Source organism: Equus asinus, chromosome 19, assembly GCF_041296235.1.
Source record: "Equus asinus isolate D_3611 breed Donkey chromosome 19, EquAss-T2T_v2, whole genome shotgun sequence".
In the NCBI taxonomy this organism is placed as follows: Eukaryota; Metazoa; Chordata; class Mammalia; order Perissodactyla; family Equidae; genus Equus; species Equus asinus.
In genome coordinates, this window is record NC_091808.1 from 21,238,599 (window position 1) to 21,260,933 (window position 22,335).

General features: G+C 48.1%; 1 long non-coding RNA gene across 1 annotated transcript in view; it reads right to left on the reverse strand.

Annotated features, from left to right (window-relative positions):
- The window catches only part of LOC139041059 (uncharacterized), a 72,518-nt gene that overhangs the window by 9,579 nt on the left and 40,604 nt on the right, over nucleotides 1-22,335 (reverse strand). The window contains exons 3-5 of the long non-coding RNA XR_011495563.1: nucleotides 17,990-18,224; nucleotides 11,493-17,816; nucleotides 10,101-10,185 (exon numbers count right to left, since the gene is read on the reverse strand). This is a non-coding gene — a long non-coding RNA (uncharacterized lncRNA). The remainder of the gene's footprint in view (nucleotides 1-10,100; nucleotides 10,186-11,492; nucleotides 17,817-17,989; nucleotides 18,225-22,335) is intronic.

Sequence of the window (22,335 nt, forward strand, 5' to 3'; positions counted from 1 at the left end):
ACACACCTAGTATAATTCCTTCCACTGTAGTGTGTCTGGGACCTGTGAGCATGATGGGGTGTCATTCCTGTGATTAGGTTACGTTATATGGCAAAGGTGAATGGATTTTCACAAATGTAATTAAGGCCCTTAATCAGTTGGCTTTGAGTTAATTAAGAGGGAGATACTCTGGGTGGGCCTGCCCTAATCAGATGAACTCTTTGAAAATAAATCTAGAAGTTAGAGACGTTTTCTCTCGCCAGTCTTGAAGAAGCAAGGCGCTATGAACTCTACAGCCGCAGGGAAATGAATTCTGCCAACACCCATATCAACCCGGAAGAGGACCCTCTGAAGAGGGACCCTGATGAGATCCCAGCCCTTCCTGAAGGCTTGATTGCAGCCTTGCAAAACCTTGAGAAGAGGACCTGGTTAAGCTGTGCCTGGACAACTGACCCATGAAAACTGTAGGCTGATAAATAACGGGTATTCATTTAGGCAGCTCAATTTGAGGTATCTTTTTACAGCAATAGAAAGCCAGCACGCTAGTAATCACCAGGACTAAAACAATCTTTCATGTTTTCCAGGTAGCTTTTATGAGCAGAAAACAACAGCCAGGGGTCACTTTAAAATTAATTTTAGGTAAATATTTTATTAATTAAGGTTCCACATTCAAAAATCTAGCTCTCCTTTAATCTACTACTTTCAATTTATAAATCTTGTATTTCAGATTATGGAGCTAGTGAATTTCACTATCACTTTTTAAGGAGCTTTGATTAACATTTGGGCGCAGTTACAAACTTATTAAAGACATTCTCCACTGCACTGATCAATTTAATATATTTGATTTCACTTAAAAGGACTCTGTCCAATAAGTTTTCTCACTTATTTAAATGATTCTTATAAATCTAAAAAGTAAACCATTTTAAAATAGTTATTTTTGTTTTCCTAATTATTTGAATACAATTAAACTAAGATTTCAACCTAAACTCGTGTCCAAATTAATCATTCAACTACTTATTGTAAATTGGAGTTACAAGGCTGATCTGTAATTTTAATAGGCCAAAATCTCTTAAACATGATAAGAACATAGAATACCAAAAATGCACAGATTTCTAAATACAAAAATATCAATAATATGAATCTATTATCTAAATTTTCTACTCTTAGTTCTAACGCTTTTTCAGTTAAAAGGTGCTTCTACCTGAAAGAAAGAAAGAAGCCATGGCACTTTTGGAGTGGGTCTTTCTTAGATGGTTGAGCTTGACTGTGGCCAGAGACACTGGCCAGAACGGGAGGTCTGGAGAGGTCGATGCCCAGAGAGATTTCTCATGACCTCTTCTGCCAAAGGGAGCCCTGTTTGTCATCCCAAGTCTTGGGCTCTGTAAATTGGAGAAGGGGCTTTTCAGACCATCCATACCCGGGTTTTGAGTCATGCCATTACCTAACTCTTCCGTCTGGAAGGAAGGCTGGCATCCAAGCCCTGGAGCCACCTTATGGCAGAGAATGGGGCTTGGACCAAGGATGGGACCCTCAGGTGGCTTTGCTTCTCACCCGTGGCAAGAAGTACACTTTCCCTCAGTACCAACACCCAGCCCTGAGGCCCTAGGTGGAAAAAAAGGGGCCAAGAGGTGCAAAGGAGTGTTGACCTGGAAGGCACTTAGTCTGGAAAAGTGTGCGGACGGCTCAGCTGCTCTGTTTTTCCTTCACGAGCTGGAAATGTAGGGGGAGCTGTAGGTATTATTTGCAGACTTGCTAATAGGCCGGATCTCGTGGTTGAAGGCCCAGCCAACACTCAGCTTCGCTCTGAGGACTATTTCCCTTCCCCGCCCCCACTCTCTTTCCTCTTTTCCATGTGGTCCTGTCCAAGTTGGTACAGACACCTTGGGTGGCAAAATCCATTTGCCGTCTGACACACACCCCTCCACCTCTCCCCCTGGCGAATACTTGAGGTTTGCCGGGAGCCAAGTGAGCTTCGGGTAACCCCAGAGATGTGACTCCTTCTCGGAAAATGATCTCTGGTCCCGAAGCATGTGTGCTGTCAGCCTCGTCATCTATTTCTTGTCTGTCTCTCTCCCCATCCCTCCTTCTCCTTTTTGTCTCCTTTCTTAACTTCTCTCTCTTTATTTCAGTCTCTCTTATATCTCTTCTCATATTCCTTTCTCACTCTTTTCTTCCCCTTTTTCTGTTCTTCTGCACTATGATATATATATTGATGAATTTCATTTTTTAAGGAGAATGGTGGAGATATGGGGTAAATGTGTATTGGCGCCAGTAAAAATAGGTAAACTTGTGAGCCTTCACTACGTGCTAGGCACAGTAATAAGCACCTGACATGCATTACCTTTTCATCCCCAAAACAATCTTGATCGATTGATTGATATATGTTTTTCCTATTTTCCACTGGCGGAAACTGCAGCTTAGAGAGGGTAGGCGATTTCCCCAAAGTTAGAGAATGCAGTTGAATCACACGTCCCAGGAGGACTGACTCTAGGACCACATTCCGAACCGCTCTGCTTTGGCAACCCAGGCACATTACCCACTCCATTTGACTAGAAGACTTCAACATTATTTCCCTGACATCCTTGCCCCTTGAAGCCAGGGCCCAGCCAGGTGCCTCACCCTGAGCTTCTGAGTAAACCGTACCCACTAATGGAAAATCTAGAAATTGTTTTCTTTTGAGAAGGAGAGTATTTATTAAATCCACACAAAAGGGCCTGCACTCCTCCTTACTCGTCCTTGCTAACATGTATTAGCAACTAAGTAACCAGCTCTAATCCAGGGTACAGAGAAGTCGTCTGAAATGTGAGCTGGTAGGGCCAAAGGGCTGTGTTGGTGGATGCGATGAGATTCCAGGGGAGGGGGGAATATGTGATCTAAACACCTACCGTCTCGGCCTCAAGGAACTATTTGGTAAGCATTTGTGTATCTTAGGTCTGGTATATAGTTCTTTCCCTTTTAAACTCAGCCAACAGGTAGAGAAGTCCAGGCTATCCTACTGGAGAAAGAGGCCACGTGGAAAACTGAGCACCCCAGCCAAGAGCCAGCACCAAGGCCCCAGACACGGAAGTGGAGCCTTTCGGACCCTCCAGCCCCAGGTGTGCTGTCCCAGGGGACACCTCGTGGTGTGGAGATAAGCCATCCTCCTGAGCCGGGCCCAGTTTCCTGACCCTCAGAACAACATGCAATAAAGAAGCTGTTTTTAGGTCACTAAGTTTGCAGTGGTTTATTTTGCAGTAATAGATAACTGATGCATGATCCTCAAAAGATGTGTGCTGAATGATTACTTCCCTATCCACTTCCAAACCTCTCCAAGGACCCCTCTGACCAGCTTCTCCTCATCCCTCGTGTGGCACTCTCTCCTGGGGAAGAAACGGGGGTTCAGGAAATGAGAAGCAGAATAAAGGGGGACTTCCTCTGTAATTCATGTATCCCTGGCGGCTCCAAGCAACTCCTAATAACAGCATACCCCCAATAAACCAAAGAGGCCGAATCATTTTTGGGAGAAGAGGTGCCTTTTCACCTCCAGAGGCCCTGACCTGGCCGCAAGGGCTGGGGACTGCCTGTGTCTGCCCTGCGGGGGAAGCAGCCTTCAGTTCCTGCGAAGAGCAGGGAAGAGGGGTCTTCTCCAGCTACACTGTCCCCACCGGCGGTCCTCACAAACTTCAGAGAGGCTGGAAGAGGGCAAGGAGCAGCCTGGGCGTGAGGAGGACGTGGTTGGAGGTCCCTCGGATAGTGCTTTCAGATCCTCCCATGGGTGGCTGGGAGCTAGGCCTCAGGGGCACGGCGGGCTACTCTTGGAGGGGAAGAGAATTTAATAAAAGGAACCGTGGGAGAGGCCTGATGACTGAGCAGGTAGCAGGGCCTGCCCAGTCATTCAATACATGTTTCCTTATCCCCTAACTGTGGACGGCTCAGGCCAGGACACATACCTTGTCGACTTTGATACCCAGGGCCTAGTGCCGGCTGGGCACGGGGACCTCGGGCAGGCCATGCGGCCTCTTATCTCTGCTTCCTCAACTGTGGAACGAGGGGCTGAACAAGCTCCTCCCCAAAGTCCCTTCTGGCGCCATCTCCCTCGGTCCTCCATGGGGAGAGGGGCAGCTTGGGGGTTGGTTTCATTTCTTCTGCTGCCAAAGGCCTGTTTCTCTCCCAGCACAATAACCAGTTAAACTAGAAAGAAGATGGAGGGAAAAACCTAGGTGGGTCCCTCCCTTCCCCGTGGCTTCCCCAGGTTCAAGGCCCAGTGGGGAGAGGCAGGACCCTGCCTCAAAGAAGGACCTGCGGCCTCAGCCTGCTGAGCTCTGGCTGGGTCTTGTCACCAGCAGGATAAAATGGGGCTCTCGTCAGCGTGGGAGAGGAAAGGAGGCAGGTGGAGCTCATCCTGGGACAGGGAAGTCACACAAATATCCCAGGCAGCTGAGATAACAAGGACCTATTGAGGAGAAGAGGCACGTCAGAGGAAATGGGCCCAGCCGGCCCATCAATGAAAACGTTAGGGAGGGCAGCCGAGTCGACGTTCACAGCCACGGCCTTTCGGAAAGGTGGGGGAGGGCAGGAAGGAGAAGGCAAAGCGGTGAGGCTCAGAGCCCCCGAAACAATGAAAATGCTTGCAACATGTGATCAAGAACGTGGGGAGAAATAAATAATGTCACCCAGCGGGGCAGGTCGTGAACAGGTGTCAGCAAAGGCAGAGAGCAAAGAAGGAAGCAAGGCAGGAGGGCAGGCTCAAGGGCTGAAGAGAAACAGGGTACAGAACGAGTGTCTCCAATTTCCCCCGCAGAGTGGTCCTGCGAGATGAAGCCTTGAAATTGTAGACATAATTTAAAATCGCAGTCGTGATTTATGCTCTGTCTCAGGCTTTACGCTTTGCAGCCTGTTCCAGTTTTCTCTTTATAGTTGCTTTGGGAAATCAGGAGGGCAGGTGTCATCAACCTCATTTACTGATGAGGGACTGAGGTCCTGAAATAATTAAGGGACTCAGCAAGGTCACTGAGCAGCCAGGAACCCTGGGGAAGAAAATGTGTAACTGGCTTGCAGACCACTCTGGGGTTCTACTCCTAGGCTGACCCACCAATTCACTGCTTTGAAAAAATTAGCACGTTTTTGATATACCGAAATAAATATGCTCGCCTGACTTATCTTTTCTTACTACTATAGTTTCTTACATAATTAAAATTTGTATGCAACTTTTATGTGAATAAAAACAAATGAAATCTTGCAAAGCATTGTGAGAGAGGCTGCAATATTACTCTAATTATAATAAGAGGAATTTGGAAAATGCCTTGTGCAATTGAAAAGCACTAGTTAAAGGAACATTTAGTTCTTTGCTCCTGCTCCCTCAAAAAGAGTCAACACAGGGGCTGGCCAGGTGGCGCAGTGGTTAAGTGCTCACATTCCATTTCTGTGGCTCGGGGTTCGCTGGTTCAGATCCCGGGTGTGGATCTATGAACTGCTTGACAAGCCATGCTGTGGTAGGCGTCCCACATAAAACAGAGGAAGATGGCCACAGATGTTAGCTCAGGGCCAGTCTTCCTCAGCAAAAAGAGGAGGATTGGTGGCAGATGTTAGCTCAGGGCTAATCTTCCTCAAAAAAATAAATAAAAATTAAAAAAGAGTCAACACGTGGCTGTGTGCTGGAGAAATTATTTTAATTGCAAGCTGACCTTAAATGTTTCCTCTTAGAAAACCTTATGAGAGCTGTGCTGTCTTGGAATCACAGAGAGCCCTAGTTTGTCTTTAACTAGAGTTGAGCTTCTATTTGTCCTCCTGAAGGAGGGTTGCTGGCTGGGTTTGCATCAGAAAATGAGCTGTGGGTTCAGTGTGAGGAGCAGAGAGCAGTGGCGTCCACCACCACCCACCTCCCCTGCAGCAGAGGACGGGGAGGCAGGGCAGGTGGCTGCCCTGGGAGGGCGGGAGGGAGGCTGCCAGCAAGACAAGGTGAAAGTCAATAGCTATCAAGCCCCAAACGAGGCTGCCCACAAAGCTCTTCCCAGCAGGGAGTAGGTGGCATTGAGCACGCAAAGATGGTCCACACCACAGAGTCATATGTAACATCCAAGGGAGAAGCACAGACAATGAGGAACAGGGGCATTTACAGGGGGCTATGCATTGCTGGGGTCTGGGAAGTGTCCACACTTTCCAGGAGTGGCTTGGACATGTTCCCTGAAAGTGGTGGAGAAAAGCAGGAAGGAAATCCCAGGAAGAGATGGGAGGCAGGGATGCTGGGTGTGTGCAGGAAATGCCGGGGAGGCCAGTCCTGCTGGCAGTGGTCAGTGCTGGGAGTGGGGGACTCGCATTTAGAAAGAGCATTTGGAGTATGTTGTGGGACGTCCCGAGAGGGAGTGTGGCCCTCAGACCAGCGCTGAATCACAAGAACAAAGCGTTCATCCAACTCTGCCACCACTGGCCATGTGTTCATGGCCAAGTCATTTTCCCTGGGCCTCAGTTCTGTGATTTGTAGAACAAGGAGGTTGAGAAGATTGTCACCATAGCTAATGTCTTAAGTTCTCCCTGTGAGCCAGGCCTGGCTCTAACCTGTATTAACTCACTCAGTCCTCCGACAGCCCTGTGAAATGGGACCTGGGATTATACCCATTTACCAGACGAGAAAACTGAGGCACAGAGAACTAAGTAACTTCTCAGAGGATGCAGAGGCAATCAAGTAGAGGAGGTGAAATGCAGCATCCTGCACGCTGACTCTAGAGCTTGTCTTCTCAGCCATGAGTCTCTGCTGCCTCTACAAAGTGTCCCCAAATCAGCATTCCACGCAAGTATAGAGTTGAAATGAGCTGCCATTGCCCCCCAGCAAAAATAGGACACGTGGCCCTTTTCCCAAATGACAAAGTCGTGCCTCTCTCCTTCTAAAGCCCGGGCTCACCCTAAACTCCTGGGCCACCCAGGAGAAAAAGCCACCTGGCTGAGCCCTGAAGCCAGGCCTGCCTCACACTGGGGATTGGGGTGCAGAGAGTGGCGACATTTAGTGACTGTCGCTCCAACCTCTGGAGAGACTCTGAACAATGACTGCTCATCGCATAGCTTGCTGCTGTCCTGGTCCTAATTGTGTGCTCCAGTCAGTCAGTCCGGCTGAGCTGAGGAGTAATAAGTGATTATTAATATGAACAAAGGCAACAGTAATGAAAAGCATGATTAAAGAGCCTTCTAAGGAAGACGGGTCACAGAACACAGAATTATAAAATACAGCAGTCAGAGGTTGGGCAGAGATCTCCATCCCAACCCCTGATGTTTCTCATGAAATCAGGCTCAAAGAGGCCAGTCCCCTGCCTGAGGTCACACAGTGCGTAGAACCAGCACTCTGACTGGGACCCACCTTTCTTGAGTCTACTTATTAAAGATCATGCTAGAAAAGGCAGGTGTCTACTTTTCCAGTTCTACAGGGCTGACTTCTATATACCCGGGACACACAGCGTTGCGGGGTGGGAGGTGGTGAGAAGTCTAGAACCATCAGCCCTGTGAGCTGAGAGGGGCCTCATGCCACCAGCTGATCCACACTTCAGCCTACAGGGAGTTAAACGGCAAAAGCTCCTAGCCTCGATCACTTGGCCTCTGTGTGGCCCAGTCCTGAGTCTGCCCAGAGCAGTTTCAAGTTCTCACCTTGATGCCCAGGAAGTGGGACTACAGCACCCACAGACCCCTCAGGGACCTCAAACTTCAGAAGGATGGCTTTCCTTGCACTTCCCAACGTGGAAGACCCACTGCCTTGTGTTAGGCTCACAGCATGCCTTCTCCGCAAACGAAAAGGCTGCATTCGCCTTGGCCCCAAGCAGCCAAGTGACTTAGCCATATCAGTTCAAATCTCTGGGCCCCACTTTCAGCAACTGTGCAATAAATGGACTTAAAAACGAATGCTACCTTCCCGGGCTCCTGGGGAGTGCTCAGGCCTCGCTTGTCCTGGCTGTGCAGTCCCATGTGGAGGTGCCCCTTCTCCCTGGTGAGCCTGGGTCACCTGTCCCTGCTGGCCTGGGAGGCACCAGGCCTAGAATAAGACCTTAAAAAGTTCTAACCCCTGAAAAGCACGTAGCATATGCTGAAATGTAAGTCACCTCTCGCTAGAGTCTCCCAGTCTCTCTCTCTTTCTATTTGGTGACCCTTGGCAAGTGCTGACTCCGCTAATCAGTTTATCTACATCACTGTGAGTGCATTCCTTTAAGCTAAGAAAGAAAAAAAATCACAAGAAAAGTGTAGATAGCCCAAAGTATCTTGTTGCCACTACCCGAGCTAGTTATAACCATCTAGGTGAGGTGAGGTGAGTGTGCGGGAGCCGCTGGCCTGGGACAGACGCGCCCTATCTCAGTGCTGCCTCAGCTCCGGCTCTGTTCTCACCAGCCCACAGGGCACCCTTCTTTGTTTTTTTACTTTTATCTTTTCTTGTATTTTCAAAGCCTGATCTCATTCCAATGTAGGTGAAGTCCTGGCACTGAGATTGGCCCACCATTCCGGGAAGCTCTCCAAGGAGGTCTCTTGGTTTGCTCCATCAGCCATGATGGCTACCCCACTACGGAACCCTCAGACACCCTCACTCACGCAATGCCACCCCTGCCTCCCCATCCATCACTCTTCCACCCAGAACCTAGCAGCTCTCGCGTAAAACGTGGTACAAACCTATCTTGAAGGAGCTGGCTGCCAGGTCGGCCCGCTCTGCTTCCCTGGGTGGACTGTCATGTTTGTTTCAATGAATATGCAGCGTTCGCTGGCATTGGCACACAACCCGCCTTGTCGGAGACAGAGCTTCCTCCGCACAGGTGCCGGCCTCCCCTGCTGCCCAGAGTCATCCCTGAGGGCGTCCTGGTCACAGCCTCCTCCTCAGCCCCATCTTCATCCTCTGTCCTCTTCTCCCTCACAGCACAGCACTGGCTGCATTTTATAGGAAAAAAAGGCCTTCAAGCCATTTTCTTAGCTGAGCACAGAGGGGAAGAACGTATAGGGACTAAGGGTTACTTAGCAATGTACTTCTTAAAGAAATCAGAGCAAATTCTCATCTGCCTGGCTCAACATTTCTAAGATTCTCTTAGAATAAGAATCCTGTGCCCGAAAGGAGCTGGGAGGAATTATTCTTGCCTGGGGAGCATGTCAGACTGCTGGCCTCCCCTTGCTGAAGATTCTTTAAGGAAGGAGGCCTGCTTAGCCTCTGATCTGCCTCTGATAGTCACAAATTTCCATCCCTCCCTCATTCTGGGGGGATGTCACCATCACCTTCCTCTGGCAGGCCTGAGTACCTCAGTCTCCCAGGAGCAAAGCCAGCCAGGCCTGGGACAGGAAGGAGACAGGAGCAGAGGCAAAGCAAAGGTCCCACCTGGCTGAAGGAGGAGCGTTACTCAGGGGCAAGAATGGGGATGTGGGCCCAGGGTCTCGATCGTTGGGACTTTTTTTGTTGTTGTTTTTCCCCAAAGATTTTATTTTTTTCCTTTTTTCTCCCCAAAGCCCCCCGGTACATCGTTGTATGTTCTTCGTTGTGGGTCCTTCTAGTTGTGGCATGTGGGACGCTACCTCAGCATGGCTTGATGAGCAGTACCATGTCCGCGCCCAGGATTCGAACCAACGAAACACTGGGCTGCCTGCAGCGGAGTGCGCGAACATAACCACTCGGCCACGGGGCCAGCCCCTCGGTCGTTGGGACTTTTAAAGAGAAACTAGAAATCTAGATTTTTGCACATGTCAATTCATGGGCTGAAGACAGGCTGGGAGCCTCCTGTTTTCCATGTCTTCTCTGGACAGCGAACTCCATGACCATGCGTCCATGTCCCACATGGCACCTGACTCTTCATTCTTCCCTAAAATACTTTCAAGTGAGTTAATGAGCAAATGAGTTTCTGGTTCCTGACAGATACAGGAAGGGCCCCCTGGAGGCCCTACCCTTTCAGCTGGATTTCTCCCAGGGGGGCTTCCCAGAGAGTCCTTCCATAGTCGCAAGCCAGAGACTCTGAGTTCAAAGCTCACAAAGACTCTAATAAGGGTCTTTAAACTGTTGACAGCCTGAGCTGCTGGACATTTATGTATGGGACATTTTTTTACTTCAAATTTCCCAACACGCCATAAAGTCCAGGAATTGCATTAACTGATCATTCTAGACAAAGTAGATGCTCTAAGCACACCCACATACTTACCCTTGAGTGATTGGCTTCTAGGTAGACCTGGCCAACAATCCAGGATCCAAACGGGAGGAGGTGTCCTCCTTCTGTACTCACAGTTCTATTGGCATTTCATGCAGAAAAGTACATATAGTCAAGGAATAAATGAAGTGTTTTAGAAAACACAGAAATAACACAAAATTGTAGACCCCAGGCAAGGGAGAGTGACAACTGAGGGTTAGTTTGGAGAAAGTTTGGAAAAACCCAGGGGTCAGCATCCCTGGTCATGGTGGGGGAGCAATCCTTAACCCCAAATGGAAGCCCTGGCAAGCTGCTCCCCATACCCACCCCTGCAATGCCCTAAAGTGTTTCCTTTCTGGGGCAGCCCCAGTGAAATGGCTTTGTATTTGGGTTAAACAACTGTGTGTGCACACACAGCAGTTCAGAGCTAAGTGTCAGGAGTTCACTGTTATTGGGTAAACAGCACACTTTCTGAGTCTTCTCTGGATGAGATTAAGTGATTCTGGTTCCCGGGAACAGATCAAAGTGAAATTCTGACGCCCTGTCCGGGGCAGAGGGCCTCGGGATAAGGAGGGAAGCCTAGACTCCGGAGAGGCAGGCGCTGTGGGGGGACCTCAAGGGCTGGGACAGCGAACCTTGCTTTGGGGCTGAAAGCGGAAAGATGAGCACTCCTGGTGGGGGCTCAGGAGGGCCGGGCTGGGAAGAGCTTGCAGATAATGGGATGCCAGAGGCCCTTAAAGTGGCCAAAACTGTGTCTTCAGTGGATTCTGTCCCCAGCTGCCTGCCCCATGGGTCAGTCCTCACACTTCCCCTGGCTGGGCAGCAACTGGCTCCTGGTTGCCTTCATGGGGTCTGAGACTAAGGCAGGGTATTTGGCATTCCCGTCTGGGACCAAAAGGATGAAGTCATCAGAAAAAGGCACTGAATCAGGAGTCGGAAGAAATACATTTTGCTCTGAAATTTGCCTCTAATTAGCTTTAGACTTACTGGCCTAATTTCACATATCTGCAAAAAGAGGGGCCGGTCTGGATAAGCTTGCAGCTCTGGATTCAAAAAGTCCTGCCTGTAGGCTTGTCTGTAGCCTTCCTACTCATGATTAGTACTCCCACCCCAAAACACACATACGCACACAGACCACACACACACACACACACAGACCACACACACTGGCCACACATGCACATAAGCACATATCACACCACACACACACCACACCGCACATCCACATCCACATAAAACACCACATACACTACACAGCCACACATATACAAACACCACACATCACACACACACTGTACACACAGACCACACATACCATACACACACACACCCCCAACATACACACCTCCCCCTGACACACACACACACACCACACAAGCACACTCAGATCGAGAGGGCTGGGCATACAGGAAGGATCCAGGCCCCGTCCGGGCAGCGAAGAGGAAGGCGCACGCTGGCTGCAGGCTTCCATCTACCTCCTGAGAGGTTAAAAGCACAGCTGAAGCCAAACGAGCTGTAACTGAGAGCTGGGGGTGGGGGACAGGCCTGCCGTCTCTGCTCTCCACCCCACTTCTCCTGCCAGACCCAGCTCCACAAGCGCATCCGCCCCCGGCAGGGGTCATCCCACTCCAGCCTGAGACAGAATGAGAGGAATGGCAAGGGCTTAGGAAATGCTGGACCTCGGAGCGGCCCTGGGTAATAACCACACGAGCTGCAGGAGTGTCCGTTCCCTTCCTCCTCTCAACAGCCCACGAGAGGGGTACAACGATGGAGGAAATCGAGGCTCAGAGAGGCTGAGGAACCTCCCAAGCTGGAAATCAGCATTCATCTGACCTTATCACACTGTCCCAGGTTTGTGGTGCGAGTAGAGACAACCACTATATTTCCTGTCCAGGTCCCACCAGTATCTACACTTGAGTGTCATCTTCTATGCATTTAGGAAAAAATATATGTGTATATTACTATATACATAGGTGTGTATCAATCACTTACACATCTAACCTATAATTTCAAGGTATTTTTGTGTGTGTCTGAGGAAGATTGGCCCTGAGCTAACATCTGTTGTCAGTCTTCCTCTTTTTGCTTGAGGAAGATTAGTGCTGAGCTAACATCTATGCCAATATTTCTCTATTTTATGTAGGGTGCCACCACAGTGTGGCTCAACAAGCAGTTTGGTAGGTCCACACCAGGGATCCAAACCCGTGAACCTTGGGTTACCAAAGCAGAGTGCATGAATTTAACCACTACACCACCAGGCTGGCCTCTCAAAGATATGTTTTAAAGATAAGAATAGATAAAACAAAGTACGTTGGTTTAAAGTTGTTTTAAAGAAAGTACTCGCTAAATAAAAAAATATTAGATAAATAGCAGCACAGGTGGTACAGAAATATGGCAAAAACCAAGACATTGGTGTGAAAATGGCAGGTGTTGAGAAACCCTCACTGGCCCACCAGCACAGCTCTGACAATCAGAGCTGTTTTCTTACACTGAGCTGAGTTTGCCCGGATAGCATCTACTCCTTACATTGGGGGTGTCCTCTCTCAGTGGCGGGGCACAAGTCTGATCTTCCTAGGCTGGTTCTTCAAATACTCAAAGCCGGGAAAGGACCAGGAAGACCCTTCTCTTGTCCATACTCAACCTCTTCTGGTGGTCTGCAAGGAGCTGGAGATTCAGATGTCCACTCCGCCGGCCTGGCCTCCAGTCTCTACTTCTCACACTTATGTCTGACCAGAGCCCAGCCTCCTTTTGTCCCACGTTCAACTCACTCGGTTCAAACTGTGGGAATGGAAGCAGTTCCTGTTTCCTTAGCATCTGGACCGAGGCAAAGGTCAAGAAACTTATGGTCAAGATCAATCACACTTACAAAACTGCCAACAGAAGCACATGCTTGTGGAAAACAGTATAAGAATTTTAAGCAGGAGAGTTGGGCTTCGAACTACACAGGGTGCCTAGTGTCTGGACAGCTTCATCAGGAGCTGTGTCCTGGAAGTTGCAAGCCATAAACAGTGGTTTAAAGCAAAAGAGGAATGTGTTAGGGTGGTCCTGAGAAACCTGTCAGGCCAAAGCGGGTGCATGAAGGGTCGGCACAGCCAACAATGCAGGGACAGAAAATGGTGCCAGTGAGAGGGGACAGGTGGACACATGCACAGAGCAGCGAGCCCCTGTGCCTAGAGTCAACGGTTCTGTTTGAGCAAGAATCACTCGCAGGGCTTTTAGAATTACAGATGCCCAGGAGCCGCCCAGACCAATTGATTCAGAAGACCTGGATAAGCATCAGCAAGTTTTTGTTTATTTGTTAACTCGTCTGATGATTTAATGTGCAGCCAAAGTTAAGACTGTTGAGTTATTGAGTATAAGATGCTGGATAGATAACTAAAAGCTGGGTGAAGAAAACAGATGTGAGCCCTGCCTCCATAGTGCCTCAGAGCCTGGAAGGAGAGATAAACATTAAACACAAATAAACACTCAATTGCAAATTGTGGTTTGGGCTACAGAGGAAAAGAACAGGGTGGAGGATGTGTGTGTCACGGTGAATGGCACATCTCTGCAATTTCTGGGAGAAGGTATTTAACAGTTATAAACACCATAGAATGTAGTTACATGAAATCAGCTACATAAATTGTGACTAATGCTCCCATTTGTTGTGCAATAATATAAACATTGCAAAATGTAATAGAGATTTAAAAATTTTTTTAAATAAGATACCAAGTGCTAGCTCTGTTTGCCCTCTCTGTGTTTTAGACACGCCGTGCTGGAGAAAGTCTCACCTCAAAGGCAAGAAGGAGTATTTTTATCCTAAATATCAGAGAAGAACGAAGAGGTAAGGCAGAAATCACAGAGGATGAAAGCACGTCCAATGAGAATCTCTGAGAAAGATGAAGGAATCCGCTGGTTCAGCCTAGGAAGGGGAGGCTGGCAGGGAAGAGGGCATGAGAAGTCCATGTACTCTCCAGGTTTTCTTATGATGAGTGAGAAATCTGAGTTTCGCCTTCTCGAAGAGCTTCACAGCAGTTGGAAGAGAACGGTTTAAGTTATCACAACCTGGAGTTGTATAATGTTGGGGATTTGGAAAACGACGCTTGGGGAAAGGAATCAGGGGGACGGAATGGGGACAAATGCATAGAAATGTCAACACGGCGCCTTAGCTGGTGATACCATAGGTGGAATTTACTGATTTCAAAAATAAGCTTTTAAAAAGTACCTGTGCAAGTTACTTAACTTCTTTGAGCCTCGGTTTCCTCATCCGTAAATTGGAGACAATATTCCTAGCTCCCTTGTGTGGATTTTGTGACACTGTATTGAATGCTTCTTGGGGGCCAAGTGCTATGCTAACACTTCCTTTTCATTAGGAAAGGAACTATCACCAATCAAGCATCAATTATGGACCGGGCACTGTGTTGGCTGGTTTATAAATGTTATCTATTTGATTCCTCCCAACAGACTCAATACCTTGAGCGAGGTATGATTTTCTTCGTTTCCAGATGAGGAAAACTGAATCTCAGGGAACTCTTCCAAGACCAAGAGCTAAGAAGGTGGTGGAGCTGAAATTTAAACCAAGTTGGGCAGACCCCTCCAGATCAGAGCTCCTCCAAAGGTTGTGAGAATGTTGTAGAATGGCGGAGGACGGGTGAGAGTGAAGACAAGAGAGAGATGAAGGAGAGGGAGATAGAATGAGGAGAAGAGAGAGAATGAGAGAGAGCAAAGCAATAAGAAAGAGAAAGATAGTAAGGGACAGGAAGGTTGAAGAGAAGAGAAGCAGGGGGAGGGCGAGGCCGATAGAGGGAGGGAGAGCCTGACTGAGGGTGACGGGCAAAGTCTGGTGTTCTTCCCCGTCTCACTGAGGCTTCAGTGGAATGACCTCCCCTGTCTGCTGACGCATCTGCTTTTACAGTTCAGGGTGTTCTGCTCAGTTTCCTGAAGCCATAGCCCCTCCCCTGCGTCCCCCTCCTTCTTCTTTTCCCAGCCTCTCCCAGGTCCCAAGGTTTGAGTGAAGCCTGTGCTCCGGATGCTTCTGGTTTGCTCAGACAATTGCTTAATTGCCATTTAAGAGAACTGATGCAACTGACCTTTAGCACACATTGGCAACATTGACATCCGAAAAGAGAAAATAGACTTCCTTTAGTGAATGGGAAATTCTCACAGCAATTATTCCAAGAAGGAAGGATGGGCAGGTGGGCCTCAGCCACAGACCCAAGGAATGGGATGGCTCTGCGGACTGTCTTCCTCTAGGGGCTGGTCAGGGTTTTCAAGAGATTCCCAAAGATCTTTAGGGCTCACTAGCCTTGAGTGAAACTTTCCTTCCAGAATAAAAAGGGGCTACCGTTTCCTACATACTTCGCCCTTTTGATGCTTTTAGCCCAGCCTCAGGAACTGGCTCCTGCTCCCTGGGCCTGCTCCTGGAGGCAGGTATCAACTAGCCACTAGCCCATGGGGTGGGTGGTAGGAGGAGTATTTTATCATTGATAGCATTAGAATTTATTATTCATTTTCAGTTATCTACAGCCCATGCTCCCCTATTACCCATACCCATGGGGGACCCATCTCAGCTTCCACACCCTAGGGTGCCACTGCCCAAGTTAATCAACCAGGATGGGTCACACGGCCCAACAATAGGGTGGTGGTATTCCATTTCCGAGGAAATTCTCTGTGTGCAACTTCACACATCCAGTAACTCTGATGACTTAAGTCTCAGGTCAAATGTCACCTCCCAGGAGGGCACCGCCCAATAACCTCCCCTAAGGTGACCCTGTTCTCCTTCTCAGGCTCTCTCTGTGGCATGCCGCCCTGCTTTATTTCCTCCAAAGCACTTACCCTAACTTGAAGTTCTTTAACCCTGGATGTCATATGGACAAAGTCTTCCCACCATCAGCCACAGTCTCTCCCTGAGCCCCGTGTGTAGAACAGAGTCACGTTCATGGTAGACTTGTGATAATGTTCATTCGACACATGAAGGAACGACATCAACGTCAGCCTCAGAGCCCAGGGTCCTCCAAAGCCCCACCTCTCTCTCCCTCAGCCCTCTCCCTGCCTCAGTCCCATCCCAAAGGGTCCTTCTTCCTTTTCCTCTTTCTTCTCTTTGTAAGAGTGGAAAGCACTAGACCCTTAAAACCATCACCTTGGGAGTAATTCCTCCTCTGCCACTTTCTGGCTGTGAACTTTTCTGTGATTATGCGATTGCCACTGTGAACATACAGATGACAATAGGATTGATTTGAGGATTAAATGAACTAACTATATGGTGGGGCCTGGAAGATACTAAGCATTCAATTAATAATAATTGCCTTGCATTCTTCTCTTTATTTCTCTCCTCTCCTCTCTTTCCTTCCTTATAACTTAATCCCCTACCTTTCTCTCGACCTTTACACTCCACTCACAAAGATTGTGCCAGAGTTATCAGCAGGATTTATGTACTTGACTTGGACTGAGTCAGGTAGGCACGAATGCTAGCAAAGTCATCTCTTCCAAGGGGAAGAAAAGTTGAAGGTTGAGTGTTCTGAGAAATGTCAATGGCACAACCCAGCTGGAACCCGGAGAGAGGGGCCGCAGGGGTAGGCAGTCCGCCCAGCTGTGAGCAGGGCCACATTCAGACCAGCCGTTCACGAGAGCCCACACAGCCACTCTGGAGACCACTCTGTTAGCAGCTGGGCAGGAAGGTTTGAAAATATTTATTGCATCAGGGACAAGGTGGAAGAAAGAATCCTGGATTGGCAATGAAGAGATTTGTTTCCACCGCCCACCCTCACCCCTCTCAGCTCTGCATTAGCCAGCCACAGGGCCTCGCTCGGAAAAGTCCATTCCCCTCCCTGGACCTCAGCTGTCCCCTGAGAATTGAAGGGAGACTAGTAGGTCTTGAGGGTGTCTTCTAGCTCAGACATGCTGTGGCCAAACCAGACCGATATGTTTTCTGCAGGCATTTTAGAAAAGGGAGTGAGAGCAAAGAGTAGCAGAAGTTTCGAGAAGCACCATTTGCAGGAGATTTTGTTTGTTTTATGTTTTGTTTTGTTCCTGATCATCTTGCTTATCTGCAGCACAGATTCCATTGGGCTTGGGTTTGTGTTTACGTGGCCCTGGGTTGGGGGGTTTGTGCTAACTTGCAGGGCTGTCTGAATTTCCTCCATCCTGCGTTGCCGGGTCTCACCTTCTCTCTAGTGGAAGTTCCTCTCAGGCACTCGAGAGCTGAGAATCCTCAGAGGTGCCTGTGGATGGACTTGCCTCTTTTCTGTTATATTCATCTGAAGCCACGGCAACCTTCCCAGCGCCAAAACCGCTTGCTAATTAATACATTGCACAGGGTGAATGGAGCGCTGGCAGGACCGCCGGCTTGGGGCAGCTCCCAAAGCCGCGGGCCTTGCCTGGTGCCCAGAAAGAGCCCTGCCCGGGGCAGCCTGTGCCAGCTTTCGTTCATGCCAGTGTCTCAGCCTTCTCACTTGAACCCAGAAGCCCGTTGCCTGCCAGCATCCCCCAGGGCCCCCAGCTGTGTCATTCTCTCCTTCACCTGCTTCCATTTCCAAGGAAGCGGTCACAGTCCCGTGGCACCTGATCTGTTTTTCATTCTCCAGTTCTCTGGGAAGAATGATGGATTGACTCTGGAAAACCCATTAGGGAAAGGCTTGGCCATCCTGCATTTCCGTCAGGCCTGTCCAGGTGACTTTGAGTCAAGCTGCTGAGAGCTGTTTGGCTGCGGGACCATCTCTGTGGGGCACCATGTTTATTTGGGCTGCTGACCCTGGCCTTAGAGGAAAAGATGAAGGTTAGTGGCACTCAGTGCCCAAGCCCCTTCCCCCTATTCATCCCCACAGAGGACTTTTTACAGCGTCTTTAATTTACAGTCTGTTGAGAAGCCCCCAGTGCTTCTGATGGACCAGCCCACCCTTACCTGCACTCTAGGTAAGGTCCTTCCTTACCTGTCTGTGCCAGGCCAGCCTGCAAGCACAGGTCTCCAAACTTCCCAGTGAGGTTTCCAAACGGCTGGGAAGCCAAGGAATTGGTTGGAAGGACAGTGGGTCAGAATGATGGCTCTATGTTTGTCCTAGGGTTGGTTTGCCTTGGGAAGGGCTTGTTGTCTTGACCTTAAGCGGTTGGTGGGTGGGTCTGCAGGCTGACGTGGTCCCTCTCACCTTTTCAGATAAGGCTCCAGCTCTGTAGGGTCAGAAGGCGAAATTTTCAGCTTTCTTAATAAGGATCGCACCATTGTGCTCATCCAGCCCAGTCTTACATGGCAGAGCAATTACCTTGCCCTCTGCATCGCAGTCTTTTTCTACCCCACAACTACACTCATCAATGACTTGCTTATTCTCAAAGACCCAGCAGAAACCTCACTTTCTCCATGAGCCTTCCAGCCCTCTACAGTCTCCTGCAAGGTCCCCTTTATCTTCTATTTCTTTGTCAGTCTTCAAACGATTATGTTACCATTATTATCATTTAATTTGTGCTTTTTAATCTCTTCATCTGCTACCCTGAATGCCCAGCTCTTTTTGCCAGACATCATACCTTGTATGTCTTTGCATGCCCCATAATGCCTAGAAAAAAGCTGGCCACGTCATAAATTATTATTAAATATTTCCTGGTTAGGCCAAGACAGAAATATTGGCTGGCTGGTAGTTCTATTTCTTCAGATAAAATAATACATGGACTTTCAGCTTCAAACCAGGCATAGTCACCTCAGACAGGAGGCCAAATTAGGTGTTAGACACTGCTGGGTGAGTGACCCAGAGCTAGGAAGATGCTCACAGGCCAACTGGGAAAATCTTGACCAAGCCAATCAGGTGCTGCCAGAACCTTCTTTTTGATAGCAAAACCAGCACCATGGACTAGTACTTTCCTGTCTGAATGGTGTTGACATGTCAAAGAAGTTAATGGTCCTATCTCGGCTGGCTCATTTGCTGGAAGCAGTATGTTCATATGGCAACTCTTAGTTTGCCTCCACCAAAAACAACAAAAAAAAATTATCATATTTTCAAGCTAAAGAGCATTAGGAATTATAGCTCTTCATTTTCTTGGCGTCATCCTTTGACCTATACCTGGTTTTCATTGTAAAATGTCTATAATATAAAAAAATGACTACAAAGTGTGGTGTTAGAGAAAATGAGAGAGATATTTTAGAATTTATCAAAATATGAGTATGATCACCTAATATCCAACCTCTTCATGGGGTTATTAACTCCTCTTCTCAGGCTGTGCTAGAAACAGATAGCCTCTTTGTCTCTAAAATACTTCATTCTGTGTTCAAAGTAACCTATTAAATTCTGCATATTATATCATAATTTGGATGGCATCTCAAGGTCCCAGTTTCCTCCTCCTCCTCAATATGGAGTTGGACTAGACATTATCTAACGTTACCTGCAATTCTACCATGTTTTCATTAAAGCTTCCCTCTTACATTTGCAATGCTCTCTTTACCACTCTTTGGCATGGTTTGGAAAAGGAAAGGCTGCATAAGGATTTCTTTGGGGATAGGGTCGATGTTACAAGGAAAAGACAAAAAGATGAGGCGTCATTAAATCAATTCCATAGGCATTAGCAAAGGTAGGGGAGGTAAGGATGTGAGGGGGAAATTAGAGTGAAAATTACATTTCATGTTTAGCAGAATTAGGCAAAATTGGCCTAGAGCCCTGCCCATACAACTCCAATGCCCCAGTCACCAAGGTTCATTTTCTTCCACACTAGAGCAGACCAATGCCTGGGGAAGGCTGACCAAGGTGGAGAAAGGGAGGGTGGTAGAGAGAGCTGAGGAAATGGCTCCCAAACTTGATCTTAGCATCGTGGACCTGCAAGCACCTAAAGAATGCACGTTGCAGGAAAAGCTTCAGGTTGATCATTGTCCACCAAGAGTCCACAGCTGCAGAGTCTTCCTGGAGCTACTTTGTGTCTTTGACTCTCCTCCTTTGGGAGCAAGAGTCATGATACAGAGGGCAGTGTGGTCTAATAGAACTCCGTACTTGATTGAACCTGAACTGTAAGCCAGAATCTGCCACAAATTCAAGTTTTTAGAAGGTCCCTTCCCCTCTCTGGGCCTCAGAGTCACATCAATAAAATGAGAAGATGGACTTGATCTCCAAGATCCTCCCAAGTCTTACACTTTGCTTTGCAAGGGCCAATATTGTCTACTGAGCCAGAACTGCAGGGTGGAGCGGAAACAGAAACAATGCTGACTGCTCTCTACCACCTCACCCCAATCCCTGCCCCTCTGCTTAGTCAGACAGCCCATCAGACTGATTTCCTGGCAGCTTTTTCCCTTGTTCTAGAACTTACAGTGGAAAAGTCAGGGATAACTTGAGTCCTTCTGTGGGTGACGTCATGCACAGAGATCCCTGTGACTAGTGACTCCCTTTTCCCAGAAAGTCCCCAGAGGCAGGAATTCAGCAAGCAAGGGACCCTTGAAGAAAGTGACTGCTGTCCATGCAGACCATGGCAGGGCCAAGTGGCTCTCCTGGAAATATTAACAAGAGGGGGTGTGCACCATCAGAAGCACACAGCAGCTGCTGTAAACGAAGTTCTTTCCCTCTAGGTTTGGGTTTTCTAAAAAAGAAAATTTTCACTCACTCAGTTCCTCATCATGAAGTATCTAAGAAGCTTGAAGAACAGTGTTAGGAAAGGCAGAGATGACTGAGGAACAAGTTGACCCTCTACCTGCTTATGTTAGTGTAAACCCTGGCTTAGAAACCAGAGCACACTATGATTCCAGCCTTGAGCACTTCTGTAAAGAGTATAATAGATGGTCCCTCCACTTTATGAGAGTTCAGAAAAAGAAGCCACAACCTGAATCAGCAGCGAAATAAGGTTATGATCTCCTGCTCGACAGGGTTATGTGACTTAGATGCTAGACTCAAGCGACCAAGGGAATACAGTTCCCGGGAGAAGGGTCAACTCCTGCTTTTATAAGTTGAGAGGTATGCTCTTCTTATTAGGGTCAGACAGTGGAGGAAAATGAGTTCTATGCTGCTGTTACCTAGAGGAGAGAACTCTAGTGGGAAATATTTTGTTGAGTGCTGAAACCTCATCAAGACTTTCTTCACCGTAGCAGAATGGGAAGAAGAGCCCATTCCAAGTTGAAATAATTGAGGGGTATTTAAATCTACAATCTGAAGACAGTGACAGTGATTTCTTCAATACGACTACTATGAGTTCAAGAGAGGAGGGGCATGTAGATCACTTTATACAGGTCAAAAAGGACCATCTTGAACGACAGTCATCAAGCCACCCACGTGGAGAGACCTCGTTCATTGTTCTAAGCATCAGGTTTTCCAACCAATGCTGTTGCCCTACCTCTTTCAAGAGGCCTCCCTTCTATGATCTTACTCCACTGATGATCAAAATGGGAGCAACTACATAAAAAAAGCAGATAAATACATTTTCTTCAGAGTGAGTTTAAAAGCCGAGGATGCTTGTATTTAGGCTGGAATATCCCAAGCTCTTCCTGCATTACTGAGAACAAGGCTGTTTGCATCTTATTTACATCTTGTTTATGCCTCTAAGGAGGAAGAAAGGAGCAAAGAGAGAGGTCTTCTGAGTTCTGGAGAAGTGCATAAGGAGCTGCTGGTGGATTTTCACTAGGGAGCTCTCCTGAGGGAAGATGATGTGTCCAACACTGCCCCACGCTTCTGATAACCCCTCTTTCCAAAAAGAGGCCACAATTGTGACAACACAACTCTGCCTTCACTGTGTGGGGATGAATTTGGTTTGGGGTGAGTCCCACAGGCCCTAGAGTTGGAAAGGGATTTAGAGATCTGCTGACCCATGTCCCTTATTTTTTTATGTGAACAATTTCAAGACTGGGAAAGTTACCTGATTTCCCTGGGATCACAGGGGCTATGTGACAAAAGCAGACCTTAACTCAGGTCTCTTGATTCCTGTTCCAGACCACGACATCCAGCCATAGATACTTTACTTGAATATTCATCTCATCTCTGCACCCTGTCTTCTGGGGGAATCTCTACTCTTAGCCTCTATTCTCTAAGTGCCTCCTGAGCTCATCTCCAAATATAACTGGACCAGAATGGACTCCTGACCCAAGGGCAGTCCATCCCTGAGCTGGCGAGACACTCGTGGCCTGACTCAAAGTAATAGGTGGACCAATCAGAACCTTGTATCAGGAATTAGTGCTAAAAACTACAGAGGGAAGGTAGTCCTGGGCTCTAGACCTCAGGCAGTCATACAACACGGGGCAGGTGGCCTCCTATTAGATGAGTTAGAAGAGGAAGACCGTCAGGAGACAATAGAAAATGAAGAAGCCAAGCAGGATAGCCAGGGG